A 22,291-nucleotide genomic window follows, 5' to 3' on the forward strand; every position below is an offset into this window, starting at 1 on the left:
AAGTGAAAAAAAAAAAATCTTCATCACTCCCCACAAGTAGTACAGTGTCACCATGGTGACCCCACACTGCTAGGGTGACAGTATGTAAAAAAAAAAAATCCATAAATAATAATATAGAAAAATAAAATAAACATGTAAAAAAAATTAGAATTATAGTTTTTGGTTATAACAGAATTTGGGTTATTTTATTTTGTATTAAAAAGATAACTGAATAAATTTTGTCCAATATTTCTGAAGAAAGATTATTTATTTGCTAACTTTTATAAGAAAAACACTTTTTTCAAAATATTTGGACTATTTCAATTATATAGTAAAAAAAATAAAAATTCCCAGTGGTGAATAAACACCACCAAAATACAGCTTTATCTGTCTCAAAAAAATGCTACAAAATTCATCTGGGTACAGCGTTGCATGACAGCGCAACTGTCATTCAAAGTGTGATAGCGCTGAAAGCTGAAAATTGGCCTGGACTGGAAGGGGGGGAAAGTGTCGGGACTGGAAGGGGGTGAAAGTGTCCAGACTGGAAGGGGGGGAAAGCGTCCGGACTGGAAGGGGGGGAAAGCGTCCGGACTGGAAGGGGGGGGGAAGCGTCCGGACTGGAAGGGGGGGAAAGAGTCGGGACTGGAAGGGGGGGAAAGTTTTCGGACTGGAAGGGGGGGGGGGAAGTGTCCGGACTGGAAGGGGGGGGAAAGTGTCCAGACTGGAAGAGGGGAAAGTGTCCGGACTGGAAGGGGGTGAAAGTGGCTGGAATGGAAGGGGGGAAAGTGTTCAGACTGGAAGGGGGTGAAAGTGTCTGGACAGGAAGGGGGTGAAAGTGTCCGGACTGGAAGGGGTGAAAGTGTCCGGACTGGAAGGGGGTGAAAGTGTCCGGACTGGAAGGGGGTGAAAGTGTCCGGACTGGAAGGGGGTGAAAGTGTCCGGACTGGAAGGGGGTGAAAGTGTCCAGACTGGAAGGGGGTGAAAGTGTCCTGACTGGAAGGGGGTGAAAGTGTCCAGACTGGAAGGGGGGGAAAGTGTCCAGACTGGAAGGGGGGAAAGTGTCCGGACCGGAAGGGAGGGAAAGTGTCCGGACTGGAAGGGGGGGAAAGTGTCCGGACTGGAAGGGGGGAAGTGTCCGGACTGGAAGGGGGGAAAGTGTCCGGACTGGAAGGGGGGAAAGTGTCCGGACTGGAAGGGGGGGAAAGTGTCCGGACTGGAAGGGGGGAAGTGTCCGGACTGGAAGGGGGGAAAGTGTCCGGACTGGAAGGGGGGAAGTGTCCGGACTGGAAGGGGGGAAAGTGTCCGGACTGGAAGGGGGGAAAGTGTCCATGGGCTTGTGGAAGATGGGTTCAGTTTTTGTTGATGCTGAAGACTTTTAATAGACTAGTGTGGGTTTTTTTTTTGCACTATTATTTTGCAATAGTATGTATTTTGTTGGCTCCGGCACTCCTGTGTAAGTTTGTTCTTTCAGACCGCACCTCGTGTGTTTGTTCTACATAACCAGGTATTGTAGAGTAGTGCAGGCTTTTAATCCGTCCTCTGAAGTGACACATTTCAGTGATGGACAAAAACTGAGACAGCAGCACTGACATTTATTAAGGAAAACAGTGTTAAAGGATAAGTTCCCCTTTTGTAACATGTTACAGCCATATTCAGGGGGTAACATGTAATGATCAGACTGGCCCCCGCACCCCCCAATCCCCGCTGTGACAGCCAGTAGGGGATCCTCTCCCCCCTCGCTAGCTGTCAAATTTGAAGAAAAACATGCCCATGCGGGGCCCTGCCCACCTGGCCGCATTACTCATGACTATTGCACCAGAGATTGGCTCGTCCACTTCCCCATTACCACCATTACCGTTCCGTGCCAACCCCCTTCCCCTTAACCAATTATACTAACAAAAGACAGACACCAATTTTGGAGTAAATGGCCAACATGGCCTTTTATTAACAACTCAAGTTACAATACACCAACCATTCCTTATAACAGAAACCCACAGAATTGTTGTTGGTCTTTGAAGGCACCCCAAAACGATCCGAAATGCACCTGCGGACAACCATATACACTAGGCCTCCAGCCGCAACCAACCAGCTCGGAGACAACCATACCGTCCGCAGTGCAGCACCACCACCTTCCAGTTAAACCTTGGTTAACTGGGAATGTCCCCGGGCATCCCATACCACGGATGGGTCCCACACCATTGTTGTTTACCTTCCAAATAAGAACCGCCTCCAAAGACCAACAACCGCCACAGCACGCTGGGTAAGCCCTTACCCATGCGTGCCACGCCACAAACGAACAGCCCGCTGTATGCCATCCTGCAGATCCAGGGACCATAAATCCGTCCCAACCGCAGTCAAATGCACCCCATCGCACCTGAGATACCGCCAAGTATCCACCTCCAACTCCAAGTGCCGGACCACCAACCCCCCATGGTGACTAAAGAAACGCCCCACCTCTCTGTTAACCTTGATCTGAGCCTGGTTGAGCCTCTCCACTGACCGCACCCAACGCCAAGAGGTACGGGCGACAATGTCGGACCACACCACCACCATCCCCGGATAAGCCCGCCGCAACTGAAGAAAGTCCAGCTTGACATCTCGCACCAGCTCCCGCTCAGCGTGCCTGAAAAAAACACCCCTGCCCCACTGGACGACGGGACAAAAATTCCTGAACCGCCTGCACTGGGCACACCAACGAAGCTGGAAGAACGAAAAAATGCACCCGACCACCACGTCCCAATTGGGTCGTCTTAGACCGACGTACCAGCACCTCCACCCATTCACCGGAGCACCTGACCTCATCCACCAATAACCCCCCAAGAACCGTTTTGGACGGACTAACGAGCTCCCCAAAAAAGGCCACCGCAAAAGCTGCCCGAAATAAGCACACCTCAAAGTCCGAAGAACACACAGACCACAAATGCACAAAGACCCCAACAACTCAAAAGACACCAGACAACGAGAATCCTTACAGCGATGAGCGCTCCGGTAACCCCGGAGAGCCTGCCAAACCCAAAAATCGTCAGCGAAATCCAGACACCCTTGCAAATTAAAGAAGAATGCCAAACCCGCCAGTTGGCGATCCACCGCAGCAGCCGACACCCCCCGCTCAAAATTCCGTCACAAAGTACAATACCGCCAAAACCACCTCCGGCCCCCAGGGATCAATCCCAACCCGCTGTAGCAGATCCAGCCACTCCCGCCAGACCCTAGAGTATGCAGACCAGGTCGCCTCACTCACCGAATGCCGGATCCAGCCCACAAGGACTCCAAGGCAATCTCCCACAGCCCGTCGGGACAAGGAACCCCATGTTGCTCCGCCGCCGGCGCCACCTCTCGGAATTTGTCCCACCGAAAGCGAGACAAAGCGTCAGCCACGGTGTTATCAACCCCAGGGAGACGCAGCGCATGGAGAAAAACATTCAGATGCAGACAACGCAACACTAAATGGTGAAGCAAGGCCACCACCGGTCGTGAAGAAGCTGAGACCCGATTGACGACCTGAACCACCCCCAAATTGTCACAGTGACAACGCACGGTTAGATTTCCAAAAATTCTCTCCCCAAACCTCAACCGCCAACACCACCGGAAAAAGTTCCAACAACACCAAGTTGCGAAGAAAACCCACCTCCCGCCAGGAAGCAGGCCACGAGGCCGCACTCCATCGACCCTGGAAAAAAGCCCCATAGCCCGCCGACGCCGCCGCGTCCGTGAACCATTCCAAGTCAAAATTGCTAACAGGGCCAAACATCCAGAGAGCCCGCCCATTAAACGAATCCCAAAAAGGTGTGCCACAAATGCAAATCCTCCTGATGATCCTGAGTCAACCGAATAAAATGTAAAGGGGAGGTAATCCCTGCCGTCGCCGCCGCCAACCGACAGCAGAACACCCGACCCCATGGGCAGAATCCGACAAGCGAAGTTAAGTGTTTGCCCAACAACGACTGTAAGGCCCGCAGCTGAATTTCTCGCTTGCCCCAGCACCCCACGGAGTTCCCCCTGTAGAGCCACCAGCTGAACCGCAGGCAAGCGGCACTCCATTGTGCCGAAATCCAAAACAATGCCCAAGAAAGTCATCACCGTAGCCGGGCCCACAATTCTATCCACCGCCAGAGGAATCCCGAAACGTACCGCAACGTGTTGCAAAGTGGCCAGCAAAACTGCACATACTCCGGAATCCGGCGGACCCACGCAAAGAAAATCATCCAAATATTGGATGACCGAATTCACCCCTGAGACATCCCGCACCACCCACTCCATGAATGAACTGAACTTCTAGAACAAAGCGCAAGATATAGAACACCCCATAGGAAGGCACTTATCAACGTAAAATTAGCCCTGCCAATGACAACCCAAAAAACGAAAACTGTCCGGATGGACTGGCAACAGCCGAAACGCCGACTCAACGTCCGATTTCGCCATGAGCGCACCGCGCCCATACCGACGAACCCAGAAAACAGCCGCATCAAAAGACGTGTAAGACACCGAACACGACTCCGGATCAATAGCATCATTCACCAACCCCCCCTTAGGGAAGGACAGGTGGTGAATTAACCTAAACGCATTCGGCTCCTTCTGGGGCACAACCCCCAAGGAAGAAACAACCAAATCTGAAAACGGAGCGCAAGCAAACGGACCCCCCATGCGTCCCAACCCCACTTCCTTACGCAACTTAGCCAAAACCCCCTCCTCATGCCACAAGGCCGACCGCAAATTCCGAGCTAAGGGAGGAATCAAAGTCCAAGTACACGGGATGCGAAAACCCTCCGAAAAACCCGCCGTCAGCAGCACTGCAGCTGCCCGATCAGGAAACCTCTTTAAGAAAGGCCCCATCCTTTCCACTCGCACCGGAGTCGTCCCTCTTACCAGCATGCTCTCCGGGAAGGCCTCGACCCCGCTGGAAACAGTGCGACAAGGGATGGGAGCCCCCGCACCCGGAACATTCGTGCCGAAAACGGCAAGACCCACCAAATCGACACGTCCCCTCTTGGAACTGCCAGCAGAACCCCTGACGCCTGGAGGCCGATTGTCCCGGGGAGAACGAACCGCCGGCCCCGCCCTGAAAAAACGAACCAGGGGCCCTCGCCGGTGTCATGAGTCGCATCCACAGGCCAATGTCCTTATGATCCCAACGCAACGACTGGCGAACCGCCCTCCGCTGCCTAAACTGCTCATCGTACCGAAGCCACGCAGTACCCCCATAAACCCTGTGAGCCTCACCAATGGCATCAAGGTAACAGAACAGTGCCGAGCAATGTTCAGGAGCCTTCTCCCCAATCACACTAGCCAAGATCGCGAACGCCTGCAACCAATTTGCAAAGGCACGCGGGATAAAACGAAAACGCCGCTGCTCCGCTTCCACCCGCCTACGCTCGTCAACCCGGGACCCTCCAAAAAAAAAAGGAAAACGCTCCAAAGGCAAGAGTGAGAATATATCAACGTACTCCCCACTCCAAATCTTCTCCCGTACCTCCGACTGTAAATGCGCACCCAAAGGGCCCTCAAAACACCCGTACACGTCGCCCCTGGCCGAGTCCGCCAAGCCGACAGGCCCGGACACCCTCGAAACCGCACCCAACACCGCGGAGGGGGCCGCAGAACCCCGATCACCTGTCGTGGCCGAAACAACCCCTAGCCCAGACCCCGGAGGAGAAAAGACCCCCTGACGCCGCACGTCCCCGCTGTCCTGTACAAGAACCCCGAAACCTTCCACACCATCCGGCGGGAGCCACGCAGAAGCAGGCCCAAGCGCCCCACCACCGCCCCACTCAAGACGCCGCAACAGGTCCCGCAAACCGGAAATCACATCACCGAGACCCCCACCCATACCCCAAACAAGAGATCCCTGTGCTCAAATCCATACAGCTAGTGCATGCATTTATCCATCAGGTGCTAAAGGGGTGTAACCACATTAACTCTAGAAATTCTGAAGGACCCTCTGCACACTGGTATATACCCTTGTAGTTTGCTTGAAAGGGTATATACCAGTGTGCAGAGGGTCCTTCAGAATTTCTAGAGTTAATGTGGTTACACCCCTTTAGCACCTGATGGATAAATGCATGCACTAGCTGTATGGATTTGAGCACAGGGATCTCTTGTTTGTTGTATTGTTGGGTCAGTAGCCAGACCTGAACCTTGTAGCTCTCCCCATTGTGTCTTTTCCCCTATGCTAGCATTGTGTCCACAGTAGCACTTGCGTAGGCAGGGCAGAGTAGGACTGGCCATAGAGGGATTACTTTGACGCAGTTGGCCAGCTTAAACATGTATTGCAATATGTGTGAACCAAATATCCCTATTTGTTGCATAGTTTGCTTGAAAGGGTATATACCAGTGTGCAGAGGGTCCTTCAGAATTTCTAGAGTTAATGTGGTTACACCCCTTTAGCACCTGATGGATAAATGCATGCACTAGCTGTATGGATTTGAGCACAGGGATCTCTTGTTTGTTGTATTGTTGGGTCAGTAGCCAGACCTGAACCTTGTAGCTCTCCCCATTGTGTCTTTTCCCCTATGCTAGCATTGTGTCCACAGTAGCACTTGCGTAGGCAGGGCAGAGTAGGACTGGCCATAGAGGGATTACTTTGACGCAGTTGGCCAGCTTAAACATGTATTGCAATATGTGTGAACCAAATATCCCTATTTGTTGCATAGTTTGCTTGAAAGGGTATATACCAGTGTGCAGAGGGTCCTTCAGAATTTCTAGAGTTAATGTGGTTACACCCCTTTAGCACCTGATGGATAAATGCATGCACTAGCTGTATGGATTTGAGCACAGGGATCTCTTGTTTGTTGTATTGTTGGGTCAGTAGCCAGACCTGAACCTTGTAGCTCTCCCCATTGTGTCTTTTCCCCTATGCTAGCATTGTGTCCACAGTAGCACTTGCGTAGGCAGGGCAGAGTAGGACTGGCCATAGAGGGATTACTTTGACGCAGTTGGCCAGCTTAAACATGTATTGCAATATGTGTGAACCAAATATCCCTATTTGTTGCATAGTTTGCTTGAAAGGGTATATACCAGTGTGCAGAGGGTCCTTCAGAATTTCTAGAGTTAATGTGGTTACACCCCTTTAGCACCTGATGGATAAATGCATGCACTAGCTGTATGGATTTGAGCACAGGGATCTCTTGTTTGTTGTATTGTTGGGTCAGTAGCCAGACCTGAACCTTGTAGCTCTCCCCATTGTGTCTTTTCCCCTATGCTAGCATTGTGTCCACAGTAGCACTTGCGTAGGCAGGGCAGAGTAGGACTGGCCATAGAGGGATTACTTTGACGCAGTTGGCCAGCTTAAACATGTATTGCAATATGTGTGAACCAAATATCCCTATTTGTTGCATAGTTTGCTTGAAAGGGTATATACCAGTGTGCAGAGGGTCCTTCAGAATTTCTAGAGTTAATGTGGTTACACCCCTTTAGCACCTGATGGATAAATGCATGCACTAGCTGTATGGATTTGAGCACAGGGATCTCTTGTTTGTTGTATTGTTGGGTCAGTAGCCAGACCTGAACCTTGTAGCTCTCCCCATTGTGTCTTTTCCCCTATGCTAGCATTGTGTCCACAGTAGCACTTGCGTAGGCAGGGCAGAGTAGGACTGGCCATAGAGGGATTACTTTGACGCAGTTGGCCAGCTTAAACATGTATTGCAATATGTGTGAACCAAATATCCCTATTTGTTGCATAGTTTGCTTGAAAGGGTATATACCAGTGTGCAGAGGGTCCTTCAGAATTTCTAGAGTTAATGTGGTTACACCCCTTTAGCACCTGATGGATAAATGCATGCACTAGCTGTATGGATTTGAGCACAGGGATCTCTTGTTTGTTGTATTGTTGGGTCAGTAGCCAGACCTGAACCTTGTAGCTCTCCCCATTGTGTCTTTTCCCCTATGCTAGCATTGTGTCCACAGTAGCACTTGCGTAGGCAGGGCAGAGTAGGACTGGCCATAGAGGGATTACTTTGACGCAGTTGGCCAGCTTAAACATGTATTGCAATATGTGTGAACCAAATATCCCTATTTGTTGCATAGTTTGCTTGAAAGGGTATATACCAGTGTGCAGAGGGTCCTTCAGAATTTCTAGAGTTAATGTGGTTACACCCCTTTAGCACCTGATGGATAAATGCATGCACTAGCTGTATGGATTTGAGCACAGGGATCTCTTGTTTGTTGTATTGTTGGGTCAGTAGCCAGACCTGAACCTTGTAGCTCTCCCCATTGTGTCTTTTCCCCTATGCTAGCATTGTGTCCACAGTAGCACTTGCGTAGGCAGGGCAGAGTAGGACTGGCCATAGAGGGATTACTTTGACGCAGTTGGCCAGCTTAAACATGTATTGCAATATGTGTGAACCAAATATCCCTATTTGTTGCATAGTTTGCTTGAAAGGGTATATACCAGTGTGCAGAGGGTCCTTCAGAATTTCTAGAGTTAATGTGGTTACACCCCTTTAGCACCTGATGGATAAATGCATGCACTAGCTGTATGGATTTGAGCACAGGGATCTCTTGTTTGTTGTATTGTTGGGTCAGTAGCCAGACCTGAACCTTGTAGCTCTCCCCATTGTGTCTTTTCCCCTATGCTAGCATTGTGTCCACAGTAGCACTTGCGTAGGCAGGGCAGAGTAGGACTGGCCATAGAGGGATTACTTTGACGCAGTTGGCCAGCTTAAACATGTATTGCAATATGTGTGAACCAAATATCCCTATTTGTTGCATAGTTTGCTTGAAAGGGTATATACCAGTGTGCAGAGGGTCCTTCAGAATTCCCCACCCATACCCGACGGGGGAACGCCGACAGCGCACGCCGCGGCCCTACCACCCCCCAGCAGGTCCCGTAACGCAGAAGAAAAAGAGATAGACCCCAGAACAGATAACTCCCCAGGGTGCCCAGGAGATGCCCCTTCAGCCGCGCGCTCACGATCCACCGTTGTAGAGCGGCCAGCCGTCGCCCCTGCATCGGGTTCCGACAGCTCGCCCTCCGACCTCTCGTCCTCCGCACGCTGTTCAGATGGCCTCCCGGTCCCAGGAGCCACGGGTCCTGCTGCTCTGCGCCGCTCACGACTCCGCCTCCCGGCACCAGACACGCTCACCGCCGTCCCTGGGCTCCGACCTGCAGCACTTCCAGCTGCCCTCCGCCCACCTCCAGTCTTCCGCTGATGCTGCTGTGGAGCCAGAGCACCAGGGGGCCCGCCGGCCACAGCAGTAGACAGCTTAGCAGCCGTAGATCTCCCTGCTGCTCTCCGTCCAGTGCCAATCCCACGCTGCTGCCTCGCCGGAGCCCCAGACTTCTCAGGGGGCCCGCCGGCCGCAGCAGGAGACAGCCCGGCAGCCGCAGCTGTGCGCCTCCCACGCAGGGCTCCCTCCCTGACAGTGGAGGAGCCGCAGATTCCTCTTCTGCCTCCATGCTATGCGGGCGGGGGGGAGGGGCTTCCCCCGCACGAGGCCCCGCCCACCGAGCTCCGCCGATTGGCGGGGATTCCCCCCGGCTTCCCCGCTAGCAGAGGCAAAGGAGCGCCCTGCAAGCGGAGCCGGAGGGGCCCGAGCGGGGCTCCCATGGTGGCGCTGAGCTCTGGGAGGGGCGGGGGGAGGGGCTTCCCCCGCACAAGGCCCCGCCCACCGAGCTCCGCCGATGGCGGGGCTTCCCCGCTAGCAGAGGCAAAGGAGCGACCTGCAAGCGGAGCCGGAGGGGCCCGAGCGGGGCTCCCATGGTGGCCTGAGCTCTGGGAGGGGCGGGGGGAGGGCTTCCCCCGCACGAGGCCCCGCCCACCGAGCTCCGCCGATGGTGGGGATGCCTCCCGGCTTCCCCGCTAGCAGAGGCAAAGAAGCGCCCTGCAAGCGGAGCCGGAGGGGCCCGAGCGGGGCTCCCAGGGTGGCGCTGAGCTCTGGGAGGGGGGGGGAGCCCGGGCTAAAGCGCTCCGGAGGCCTAGACCTCCGAACACGTGGGCACTCCCGCCCCCCTGCTGCAGGTGATGAGCCCGGATCCTGCAAGAGATCCGAGACACGGCTCTGCAGCCAGTCCATCCCCCTGTCCTCCGCTGCCTCCCGCAGCTGAGCCAAAAGGCCGTCCATGGCAGGGCTAAAGGTGGCCTGAAGCAAGGTGTGTGAAACGGACAGCTAACTGACGCCCCCTCACAGAACCTCCCACCCTAAGGTGCAGCAAAACCCCACCTACACCAACCTCTACCAATCAGCTACCCCCCACTAACAATAACAAATCCCCCTGGAGCTACCTTAACCCTTTCTGCTCTTCCTTCCCCCACTCTGGGCCTAGTCATGTATGCCCTGCGCTATTTCTTCTTTCTTTCGCTACGGGCATTTCTTTTACAGTCCTCTGTGAAGGAGAGACTACAAGTCCTAAAATCCTTAGTGGCTGTCGGCTCGTAGTCCTCAATGAACTCACAGCTCCATGGTAGTTCATTCAGTCTTCCTGTCAGTATATCTGCTTGCTCATACACCCCATACATCCCATACACCCCGTACATCCCATACACCCGTACACCCCATACATCCCATTACCCCATACATCCCATACACCCCATATACCCCGTACATCCCATACACCCTGTACATCCCATACACCCCGTACATCCCATACACCCCGTACATCCCGTACACCCCGTACATCCTGTACACCCCGTACATCCCATACACACCGTACATCCCATACACCCTGTACATCCGGTACATCCCGTACATCTCATACACCCCGTACATCCCATACACCCTGTACACCCCTATATATCCCCGTAGTACATCCCATATATCATGTACACCCAGTACATCCTGTACACCCCATACATCCCATACATCCTGTACACCTTGTACATCCCATACACTTCATACACCCCATACATCCCATACATCCTGTACACCACATACAGCCCATACATCCCGTGCACCTTGTACATCCCATACACCCCCGTACATCCTGTACACCCCATACAGCCCATACATCCCGTGCACCTTGTACATCCCATACACCCCCGTACATCCTGTACACCCCATACAGCCCATACATCCCGTGCACCTTGTACATCCCATACACTTCATACACCCCCGTACATCCTGTACACCCCATACAGCCCATACAGCCCGTGCACCTTGTACATCCCATACACTTCATACATCCCTGTACATCCCATACATCCCATACACCTCGTACATCCCATACATCTCGTACACCTCGTACATCCCATACATTCTGTACACCCCCATACACCCTGTACATCCCTTACATCCTGTACACCCCCATACACCCTGTACATCCCTTACACCTCATACACCTTGTACATCCCTGTACACCCCATACACCCCATACATCCCTTACACCTCGTACACCTCATACACCCCGTACATCCTGTGCACCTTGTACATCCCCGTTCACCTTGTACATCCCATACACTTCATACATCCCCATACATCCCCGTACATCCCATACATTTCATACACCTCGTAATCCCATATACCCCATACATCCCCACACATTCCGTACACCCCGTACATCCCATACATTATGTACACCCTGTACATTCTGTACACCCTGTACCAGGGGCAGACTGACAACTCATGGGGCCCCCCGGCAATAGGGGATCATGGGGCTCCTTTGTCCTTGGCCAAACTCAAAGTACACCCAAAAAAAGCCTATAAAAGATACCAGGGGCATTTCATGGGGGCCCTCTACTGACCCCGGGCCCCTGGGCAGTGCCTGAGTGCTCGAATGGTCAGTCCACCCCTGCCCCATACATCCCATACATCCCATACACCTCGTACATCCCATACATCCCCGTACATCTTGTACACCTCGTACATCCCATACATCCCTGTACATCCTGTACACAGCATATATCATGTACACCCCATACAACCCGTACACCTCGTACATCCTATACAACCCGTACACCTCGTACATACCATACATCCCGTACACCTCGTACATCCCATGCATCCCTGTACATCTTTTACACCTCGTACATCCCATACATCCCCGTACATCCCCATACATCATGTACACAGCGTACTTTCCGTGCATCCCCGTACATCCCCATAGTACATCCCATACATTGTGTACACCCCGTACATCCTGTACACCCTGTACATCCCTGTGACGGGAGTGACTTTTGGGGGTGGGGGGACCTCTGTATCATCTCCCCAAATGCTTATGTTTAATCCACCCTGTGCCTGTTTAAGGGTACAGGGTGTACATGTGAATGTCCCAGTCTTGTGCATTTGTGTGTTTTCCTTTGTCTAGGCCACATGGCTGTCCATTGTTTGTTTGCCATGTGCTACCCCCCATTGTGCTGTGTCTTCCTGTCCAGACAACTATTATGGGATGTACTGTTTGTGTATTGGTGTGGGGGTTGGTCAATGTCCTTTGCCACATGGTTGCATCCCATTGTTCTGTGTCTTGGTGGGATGGGGAGGGGTGATGAGGTGTTTCCTGCCTATACTGTAGCCCTTCCCACTGATAGGGTGGGCTGATGATGTGTTTCCTGTCCCTGGTTGTCTTTCCCCGCCCTCTGTATAAAACATGTTGTTTTGTGTACAATAAAAGTAGTTGGCTTTCTGTTTTAAGAGCTGGGTGCTGTCTATTTTCCTGAGGGATTTCAAGGGCGTGGTCCGTGGATGGTGTTCGGACAGGGGAAGTTGTGCTATAACGGAAAAACTCAGTGCGATCTGGGTTCCGGTTCCGTTACATTGGTGGCAAGCGGTGGGATTGTGCTTCCAACTGTAAACACATCCAAACCACCACCGGGATTCAAGAGCAGGAAAAGACGTCAGTCACCCCAGTGGAGATATGGACCTGGCATCAGAGTTCCCAGGGCTGCTACAGACTGTTCTTGCAACATACCCCAGGACTGTGTCTACGGATCAGTACCTGGAGCTCAGGCAGCGGATTTGGGAGGTGCTTTGGAGAGGAGCCGTCCAGGCTGCTGGTATGGACAAAGGCAAGTGGTATCCAACCCCAGAGGAGAGGGCCAGGGACCATCGGAAGTCACGGATGCCATTCCTGGGAGAGCAACCCCAGGAGCAATGGGTGACTGAGTTGGACAGGCTGGTCCAGCAGGAAATACAACTGGACAATAGATATCGGGCTCTGCGGTGGTACGCAGAGCAGGAATATTTAGGGGTGTCCACAGAGTGCTCTCCTGAGGGACTTGACTTTGGTGGGCCTGGATTGCTGTGGGAGAGCCTTACAGACCTTTTTGTGTTTGGCGATAGAGGAGAACCTACTCTGGAGGAGTTGCGGGAAGGCAGAGAGGCTATGTTCGGTCTCACAGGGGTCTCAGAGCTTGAGCCAGATCTGCAATACCTGCTGATGAAAGAACTGCATCTGGAAAGGGCATACAGGCAGCTGCTAGGACATGTTCGGCAGCATGCCCAGGAATCAGCAGTGGAAATTACAGAGACTGGGGATCTGATAGACCTCTCAGCTGAGGTGGAACCAGCAGTAGACCTGGCAACAGGGCCAAACAGTACTGAACTTTGCCCAGCACTGGTAATGTCTCCTGAGTTCCACGGACAGGAGATGTTGAGCCCCGATCCCCAAACCCCAGTTCCAGAGGCTGGGGATTTGATTAACTTTTTTACTGATGAGGAACCAGCCGGGGAGCCACCAGCTGAAGTGCTGACAACCGGACAGAGGGTCCAGGACCTCTGCTCCACACCTGTGGTAGTTTCAGAGGCCCAGGGTGAGAAGGGAGAGGAGGTTGTTGTCCTCCCTCCCCCAGAGTCAGCCAGAGTGGAGGAAACTGTTTTCCCTCCCAAGCCAGGATCTGTGCACCAGGAGGACAGTGACAGAGGTATGCCATCCCAGCAGCAGATCCACAGTCTGGGAGGGGAGGAAGTCGGCCTCCCTTCCCTACAGCTAGCCAGAGCAGATGTGGGGTCCCCAGCAGAAGTGCTGGCACCAGGGCAGAGCGCCGCTGGCCTCTGCCTAGCAACTACAGTCACCACCTGGATACCCCAGGGATGCTGGGCAGTCGGCCCAGAACGCCCACAGAAGGATGAAGGCGGCCCAGCCACCCTGTCTTCTCTCCAGCGGCTGAGAGGATTTCCGGGAGAAGGACCAGTCTGTACTTCTCCCCAGCGGCGGGTATGTTCTACCGGAGAGGCAGAGGTTGGCTGGGTGAGTAACGCTTGGTGTGGGACAATTTGCATGGGGTACTGTGTGGGTGCTGGCATTGGGGGACTGGAGGTGCAGACTAACTTCAGAGTACATCCGTCTGGGATCTACTCCTGTGTTAGTCTCCTGCCGAAAGGGGAGATATGTGACGGGAGTGACTTTTGGGGGTGGGGGGACCTCTGTATCATCTCCCCAAATGCTTATGTTTAATCCACCCTGTGCCTGTTTAAGGGTACAGGGTGTACATGTGAATGTCCCAGTCTTGTGCATTTGTGTGTTTTCCTTTGTCTAGGCCACATGGCTGTCCATTATTTGTTTGCCATGTGCTACCCCCCCATTGTGCTGTGTCTTCCTGTCCAGACAACTATTATGGGATGTACTGTTTGTGTATTGGTGTGGGGGTTGGTCAATGTCCTTTGCCACATGGTTGCATCCCATTGTTCTGTGTCTTGGTTGGATGGGGAGGGGTGATGAGGTGTTTCCTGCCTATACTGTAGCCCTTCCCACTGATAGGGTGGGCTGATGATGTGTTTCCTGTCCCTGGTTGTCTTTCCCCGCCCTCTGTATAAAACATGTTGTTTTGTGTACAATAAAAGTAGTTGGCTTTCTGTTTTAAGAGCTGGGTGCTGTCTATTTTCCTGAGGGATTTCAAGGGCGTGGTCCGTGGATGGTGTTCGGACAGGGGAAGTTGTGCTATAACGGAAAAACTCAGTGCGGTCTGGGTTCCGGTTCCATTACAATCCCATAGACCTGGTACATCCCTGTACACCCCGTACATCTTGTAAACCCCGTACACCTTGTACATCCCTGTATACCTTGTACATCCCATACACCTCATACATCCCCGTACATCCCACAGATCCCATACATCCCCCCACATCCCATAGATCCCATACATCCTTGTATATCCCCATACATCCCATACATTGTGTACACCCCATACATCCCCATACACCCCGCACATCTCGTACACCCCATACATCCCATACATTGTGTACACCCCATACATCCCCGTACACCCCATACATCTCATACATTGTGTACACCCCATACATCTCATACACCCCATACATCCCATACATTGTGTACATCCCCATACACCCCGTACACTCCGCACATCTCGTACATCCCGTACGGGCAAACAAATAATACTGACAGATCTGCATGAGACCTGCACCACCATGGTGTAATGCTTTACAGGCTCCTGCAGAAAACAATAATAAATGCACATTTTTTTTACCAGCAAAAAATGTGCATTTATTATTTTGTACTAAAAATTGCTATGTATTCTGCAGACCTTTGAAAATGTCTTAAAGAAGTCAGTATTGTAACGTCATCAACCTGCAATTTAAAGTTTGTTTTTTTTTATTTGTAGCGCACCCTACACAGTGTTTGAGTCTGGTGTGGATTTTAAGGGGGACCTCACACCTAAAAAAAAATGATTGGGGTTACCCCTAAAAATCCATTTCAGACCCTTAATCAAAGCATGCAGCCTGGATGGCCAGGAAAGGTGGTGGGAGCATTCCTGAACCATACAAAAGAGAGTGGGCCAGAATCATACCACCCCCTGGCAAAGTATCTTGTCACCATGTTGATGAGGACAGGGCCAACGGTTCCTAGGAAGGTGGCAGAAGCCAGCACCCACTGCTTCCTTAGTGACCATTAACAGAGAGAAGCGGCCATATAGAAGCAATAGAAATACCACGTCTGTGTATGATGCTTGGCTCCAGCTGAACAGGGGGCTGACCAGTCTGAACCTAGATTTGCTCATCCATAGTGAAAGCAAATAGTGAGCATGAGGAACAAGAAGCCATACTTATAAAGCAGTAAATGTGACTTTGCCAATCTTTCACCGCTGGTGAATCAATCACTGTCATTTAAAGCAAATTTAGCAGGGAGAATCACCTGCAGTGAATATTTGTTGAATGTCATTCATTGCTTTATACGTATACCCCTAAGTTTTCACCAGGCTGACTTACTGCTGTGTTGTGAATAGGCTTGACTGTGACCATGTCAGACAACAAAAAAGACAAATTCCCGGCTCTAAGTTACCAGCCAGCCTGCAAACAAACCGAATTAACCTGTCTAGCAGTATGTGTTAGAAACGGGTTGTTAGCACACATTTGCAAGCTACAGAGCCTCGTTATGGCACCCCAGTATTCTGTATTTCCTAACTCTCTAATTTTAAGAGCCTCCATAGTAGAGGCACATGTATTTAATGGATAGATCAAGGACACATGGACCTGAGGGAGCTCACCCCACCTTAAAGGTACAGGAGCGCACTGGACACCCAGCATGTAGCACAATGGCAGCCAAGGTGTCCAGTGTGCCCCCTCACCAACAATTCAACAGTACAAACAGTAAGCTACAGAGCCTCGTCATGGCACCCCAGTTTTCTCTAGTTCCTAACTCTCCAATTTTAAGAGCCCCCATACTAGAGGCACATGTATTTAATGGATAGACGAAGGACAGATGAACCTGAAGGAGCCCACCCCACCTTAAAGGTACAGGAGCGCACTGGACACCCAGCATGTAGCACAACGGCAGCCAAGGTGTCCAGTGCGCCCCCTCACCAACAATTAAACAGTACAAACAGTAAGCTACAGAGCCTCACCATGGCACCCCAGTACACCTGCCCTTGGTCTATCCACTAAATACATGTGCTTCTACTATGGGGGCTCTTAAAATTGGAGAGTTAGGAACTACAGAATATCGGGGTGCCATGACGAGGCTCTGCAGCTTATGCATGTATTTGCAAATGTGTGCAAACTAAACTCCTGTTTCTAACGCATACTGCTAGACAGGTTAATTCAGTTTGTTTGCAGGCTGGCTGGCAAGTTAGAGCCGGGAATTTTTCTGTTTTGTTGTTTGACATGCGTCACCCTTCCATGTGCTCCTTGCTGTGAAGGCCAGTTATAGACTGGGGCAGCGGCCATTTTTTGTACTGTTGACTGTGACCATCCCTGAATAGTAGGAGACTATACAAATATGCTACTAAATGACAGCACACCTCCCTCCCTCCTGGCAGAAAGAGAGACATCAAGATTTTCATTCTGCTGGAGCCATCAATAGGCACATGACATGACTATCTATCAGAAATCCCAGCACGGCCTGAAGACAAAGTATTATGCAAGCCATAGTTATCACATTTATTTTTTGGTGAAACACAGACTGGAATCAAGTAATCAGAAAATGTATAAAACATCATTAGAAACCTTTGTACATTTTCATAAAATATTACAGTGAAAATGAAGACAAAGCATTATTTTTTCTCTTTGTTGAGTCAGACAGACAGAGCAAAGATGATGAAAAAAGACTTACTGGTAACAATAAGTGTTGCATAAAAATGAATCATAAAAATTGCCTCCATATAAATGTATCGGAAATTCAGTAGTAAAGTGAGCAGAAATCAGTCCTCCGATAATCACGTCTCCCTTCTGGTAATATTCATAATCAAACAATGGCTTGTGCATGTTAAGTCTACAACGAGGTGCTGAGATCCGGGTCAATACGATGCCATAGTATGTGATGTGAAGGATGAGGATGAGCAGGTAACAGACACAGAGGAGCAGAGAACATCTCATGGCACACAGCAGATCCTCTCAGTCACCGGCAGATCTGCCCAGGAGGAGACACAATCACCAGAACTTTATACACATCGACTGAGACCGATTTACACTACAGAACAAAGAATGGAAGAATAGAAACATCGACTGACACCGATTTACACTACAGAACAAAGAACGGAAGAATAGAAACATGGACTGAGACCGATTTACACTACAGAACAAAGAACGGAAGAATAGAAACATCGACTGAGACCGATTTACACTACAGAACAAAGAAGGGAAGAATAGAAACATGGACTGAGACCGATTTACACTACAGAACAAAGAAGGGAAGAATAGAAACATGGACTGAGACCGATTTACACTACAGAACAAAGAACGGAAGAATAGAAACATCGACTGAGACCGATTTACACCACAGAACAAAGAACGGAAGAATAGAAACATCGACTGAGACCGATTTACACTACAGAACAAAGAACGGAAGAATAGAAACATCGACTGAGACCGATTTACACTACAGAACAAAGAAGGGAAGAATAGAAACATCGACTGAGACCGATTTACACTACAGAACAAAGAACGGAAGAATAGAAACATCGACTGAGACCGATTTACACTACAGAACAAAGAAGGGAAGAATAGAAACATCGACTGAGACTGATTTACACTACAGAACAAAGAACGGTAATAGTAACATCAATCTGAAAATATGAAATCTATATCCAGCAGTGTAGCTGATCTAACAAAGTTGGTTTATTCTTATATTTCTTACTCAGTACACCTTCAGTAGTTCAGAATTACAATTATTCAATTATAAGATATATTTCTCTAGAAATATATATATTTTTTCTAGTAAAATATCTTACATCCCAGGGTGGGGATGTCCAATAGGGGTGAATGAGTCATATATGATTTGATGTGTTGGGTGTTTGGACACAAGACCCACTCTTCTAGGGAAAATCCACAACAAAAATTGGTCAGTAGAATGAGCTATGGTGTTTAATGAGTTTGAGGGACATGCTGATTAGGATCTGTATTGGTACAGAATTATTGAACCCCTTAGTACTCCGTTGTACAGGATTGATAGATCCTTTCTGCAGTCTTTCTAGCTGTTTCAAAATGTTCTCACCAATTTACCTTTACTCTCTATTTCATTAGCAATGCTTATCGGAACACAATATTCAGAAAACTCCCCAACAGAGGCAAAGCACTAAAACATTTCACGATTGTCTACACCAGCCTTTCTCAACCTTTTCAACATAGAAGAACTCTTAAAGTAACTTTCCTGTCTCAGGGAACCCCGGCTAAAAATGACTATATCTACAACTCATGATACATTAGTGTGATGGTCAGTGGGAAAAATGCTCCTCACACCTGAGGTCATTGGGAAGAATCCCCCCCTGTCAAGGTCCTACCTTTGCCAGAGACTGTGCGGCTTCATGTACTGGCGTCCATCTTGGGTTTCTGCAGAGCATGGTGGGAGTCTTTTATGCCTTCAGGTCTCTGAGTACATATAAGCCTGTGATCCGCACATGCTCTTTGCACTTGTGTCTTGTGTTTCTACAGCTCTGTGTATACTCTCGTGACTCTTCTAGTCTCTGACTCGGCTTGTGACTAGACCCTTCTCTGTGTTTCCTTTGATCTGACCTTCCATTGATGAACCCGGCCCGTGACCTGTGATTCTTGTCTACTGTTCTGTACCGGTTTGTCCCGTTGTTGTCGACCCGGCCAGCCTGACTACGCTATTGTCATTTCCTACCAGCTACACGCCATTGGCGGTGGCCATTACCGCAGCCGGGGTGTCTTGGTAGCCGGGACCTGGTTCCTGGCTGCGTCAAGTTTATCCCCACCATCAATGGCCCTGGTGAAGGGCAGCCTGGGACTTAGACTCCGCGCCCTGAGGGACTTCGGTCTGTTGGTGGTGGTTGTCGTCAGTCAGTGCTTTACCCTGCCACTAGGCCTACCTGTCCATTCCACAGCCCTGCCCTGACATTACACAAGTGCCATGAATCCTGACGGTGCAGGTACGCCTTCGCTTCCAATGTTGGTCGCCAGGCTGGATCAACAGGATCTCCTGTTGGATCAGTTCGCTCAGGCATTGCAAACTCTGCTTGCACACACCACCCACCTTACTCCTGGTGCTATTAGGCCGGTTGTCACTCCGGTGGTCGCTCCCGCTGCTGTTCCGCTTGTTGCGCCTACCGCTGCGGCTGCTGCGGCACCCGCGGCGCCCAGAGGTATGACTGGTTCAGCCCCTCTTCCACAGCGCTTTCGGGGTGAGCCGAGTCAGTGTCGTGGGTTCCTCAACCAGGTGGGGATTTACTTTGAATTAATACCCCACGCTTTTCCGACTGAGAGGTCAAAGGTGGGTTTCCTAATATCGCTACTCTCAGACAAGGCCTTGGCCTGGGCAAATCCCTTATGGGAGAAGAATTACCCGGTGATTCACAAATTTTCCGGTTTTGTCGACGCCTTCCATAGGGTATTCGACGTACCGGTTTGCTCCGCCTCGGCTGTCAAGCTGCTCATGTCTATGCATCAGGGTTCACGGACCGTTGCCGAGTACGCCATAGAGTTTTGTACCCTGGCGGCAGAGGTGGATTTGAACAATGAGGCTCTGGTGGCTGCGTTTTCTCAGGGTCTTTCTGATGCATTGAAGGACAAGATTGCAGCCAAGGAATTGCCTGTGGAGCTGGAAGCACTAATTTCCTTCCTGATCCTGATTGACACCAGGCTCAGGGAGAGGCTTTCACTCAAGGAACGCCTGCGGAGGCCTTCCAATCGACTGGCACCTGCGTTTTCTGTCCCACCCATTCCTCCCTCTCCTCCCACACCTCTTGGGGATAGATTGTCTGGTGGTGAGCCCATGCAGCTGGGGTTTGCTCGCCTTTCCGAGGGAGAGCGGGTCGCTCGGTGTCGGGAGGGTTGCTGCCTGTACTGTGGTTTTGGTGGGCACTTTTGGCAGTCCTGTCCGGTCCGTCCGGGAAACGCTCGCACCTGAGATCCTGTCGGGGACAGATCTTGGGTGGAGTCTCCTCGTCCCCAGCGTTCCGCAAAGATAAACCACTGATCACTGTTGTCCTCTCTTGGGCGGACCCACGAGACTATGCCAGTTGAAGTAGCTATTGGGGCTGTTCACAGGGAGTTGGCCTGTTTTCAGGTGATTTCTTCCCCACACTATTCGGTGGTTTTGAGGTATCCCTGGCTCCAGACGCACAATCCAACCTTTAATTGGCGAACGGCCGAGATTCTCTCGTGGTCTCCACAGTGTGGGGCCAGGTGCATCCGTGGGCCGGTTAAGGTGTTGTGTGCCTCAGACTCTGTGTTGCCCACCGATTATGGGGAGTACCTGGACGTGTTTGATAAGGTACGCGCTGGTGCCTTACCTGCTCATCGTCCTTATGACTGCGCCATATCCTTGCAACCCGGTGCCACTCCTCCGCGTGGCAGGGTGTATCCTCTCTCGGTTGCAGAGAATAAGGCCATGGAGGTGTACGTTGCGGATGCGCTTTCCCAGGGGCACATTTGTAAGTCTTCTTCTCCAGCAAGAGTCTGCTTTTTCTTTGTAAAGAAGAAGGGTGGTGAATTGAGGTCTTCAATCGATTATAGGGGTCTCAATCGAATCACCACTAAGAATGCCTACCCAATTCCCTTGATTACTGAGTTGTTTGACCGCCTCAAGGGAGCTACAGTCTTTACCAAACTCGACCTTAGGGCGGCGTACAACCTCGTACGGATCAAACAGGGGGATGAGTGGAAGACCGCGTTTAACACCAGAACAGGTCACTATGAATACCTGGTGATGCCCTTCGGGTTGTGTAACGTGCCCGCAGTTTTTCAGGAATTCATAAATGATGTCCTTCGTGACTTTTTGCAGCAGTGCGTGATAGTTTACTTGGATGACATCCTGGTTTACTCTGCCTCCATGGAGTCCCATATCCAGGATGTCAAGCAGGTGCTGCAACGATTACGTGAGAACAAACTTTTTTGTAAACTCGAGAAGTGCGAGTTCCATCGATCCCAAGTTGCCTTTTTGGGCTACATTATTTCTGCGGAGGGTTTCTCCATGGACCCTCAGAAGGTTGCGGCGGTTCAGCAGTGGCCTCGTCCCAATGGTCTTCGGCCCATTCAGCGCTTTTTGGGTTTCGCCAACTACTATCGAAGTTCATCAGGAAGTTCTCCACGCTGGCAAAGCTTCTCTCAGACCTAACCAAGAAGGGCAGTAATCCTCACGAGTGGCCATCCAAGGCCATCGTAGCTTTCGAGGCTCTGAAATCCGCCTTCACTTCGGCTCCGATACTGTCTCATCCCAATCCTGGATTGCCCTTCGTCCTTGAGGTTGATCATCCGAAACGGGAGTAGGCGCTCTCCTGTCTCAACGTCAGTCGCCCGATGGACGCCTACTTCCCTGTGGGTTCTACTCCAGGAAGCTTTCCTCTGCAGAGTGCAACTACCAGATTGGAGATAGGGAGTTGTTGGCAATCATTCTGGCTCTCAAGGAATGGAGGCACCTGCTCGAGGGCTCCGCGGTTCCGGTCCTCATTCTTACCGATCATAAGAACCTGACTTATCTTTTGGAGGCCAAGAGATTGACACCCCATCAGGCCAGATGGGCCTTGTTCTTGTC

Source organism: Staurois parvus, unplaced genomic scaffold, assembly GCF_062004578.1.
Source record: "Staurois parvus isolate SC_StPar_1 unplaced genomic scaffold, SC_StPar_1.0 ptg000143l, whole genome shotgun sequence".
Classification (NCBI taxonomy): domain Eukaryota; kingdom Metazoa; phylum Chordata; class Amphibia; order Anura; family Ranidae; genus Staurois; species Staurois parvus.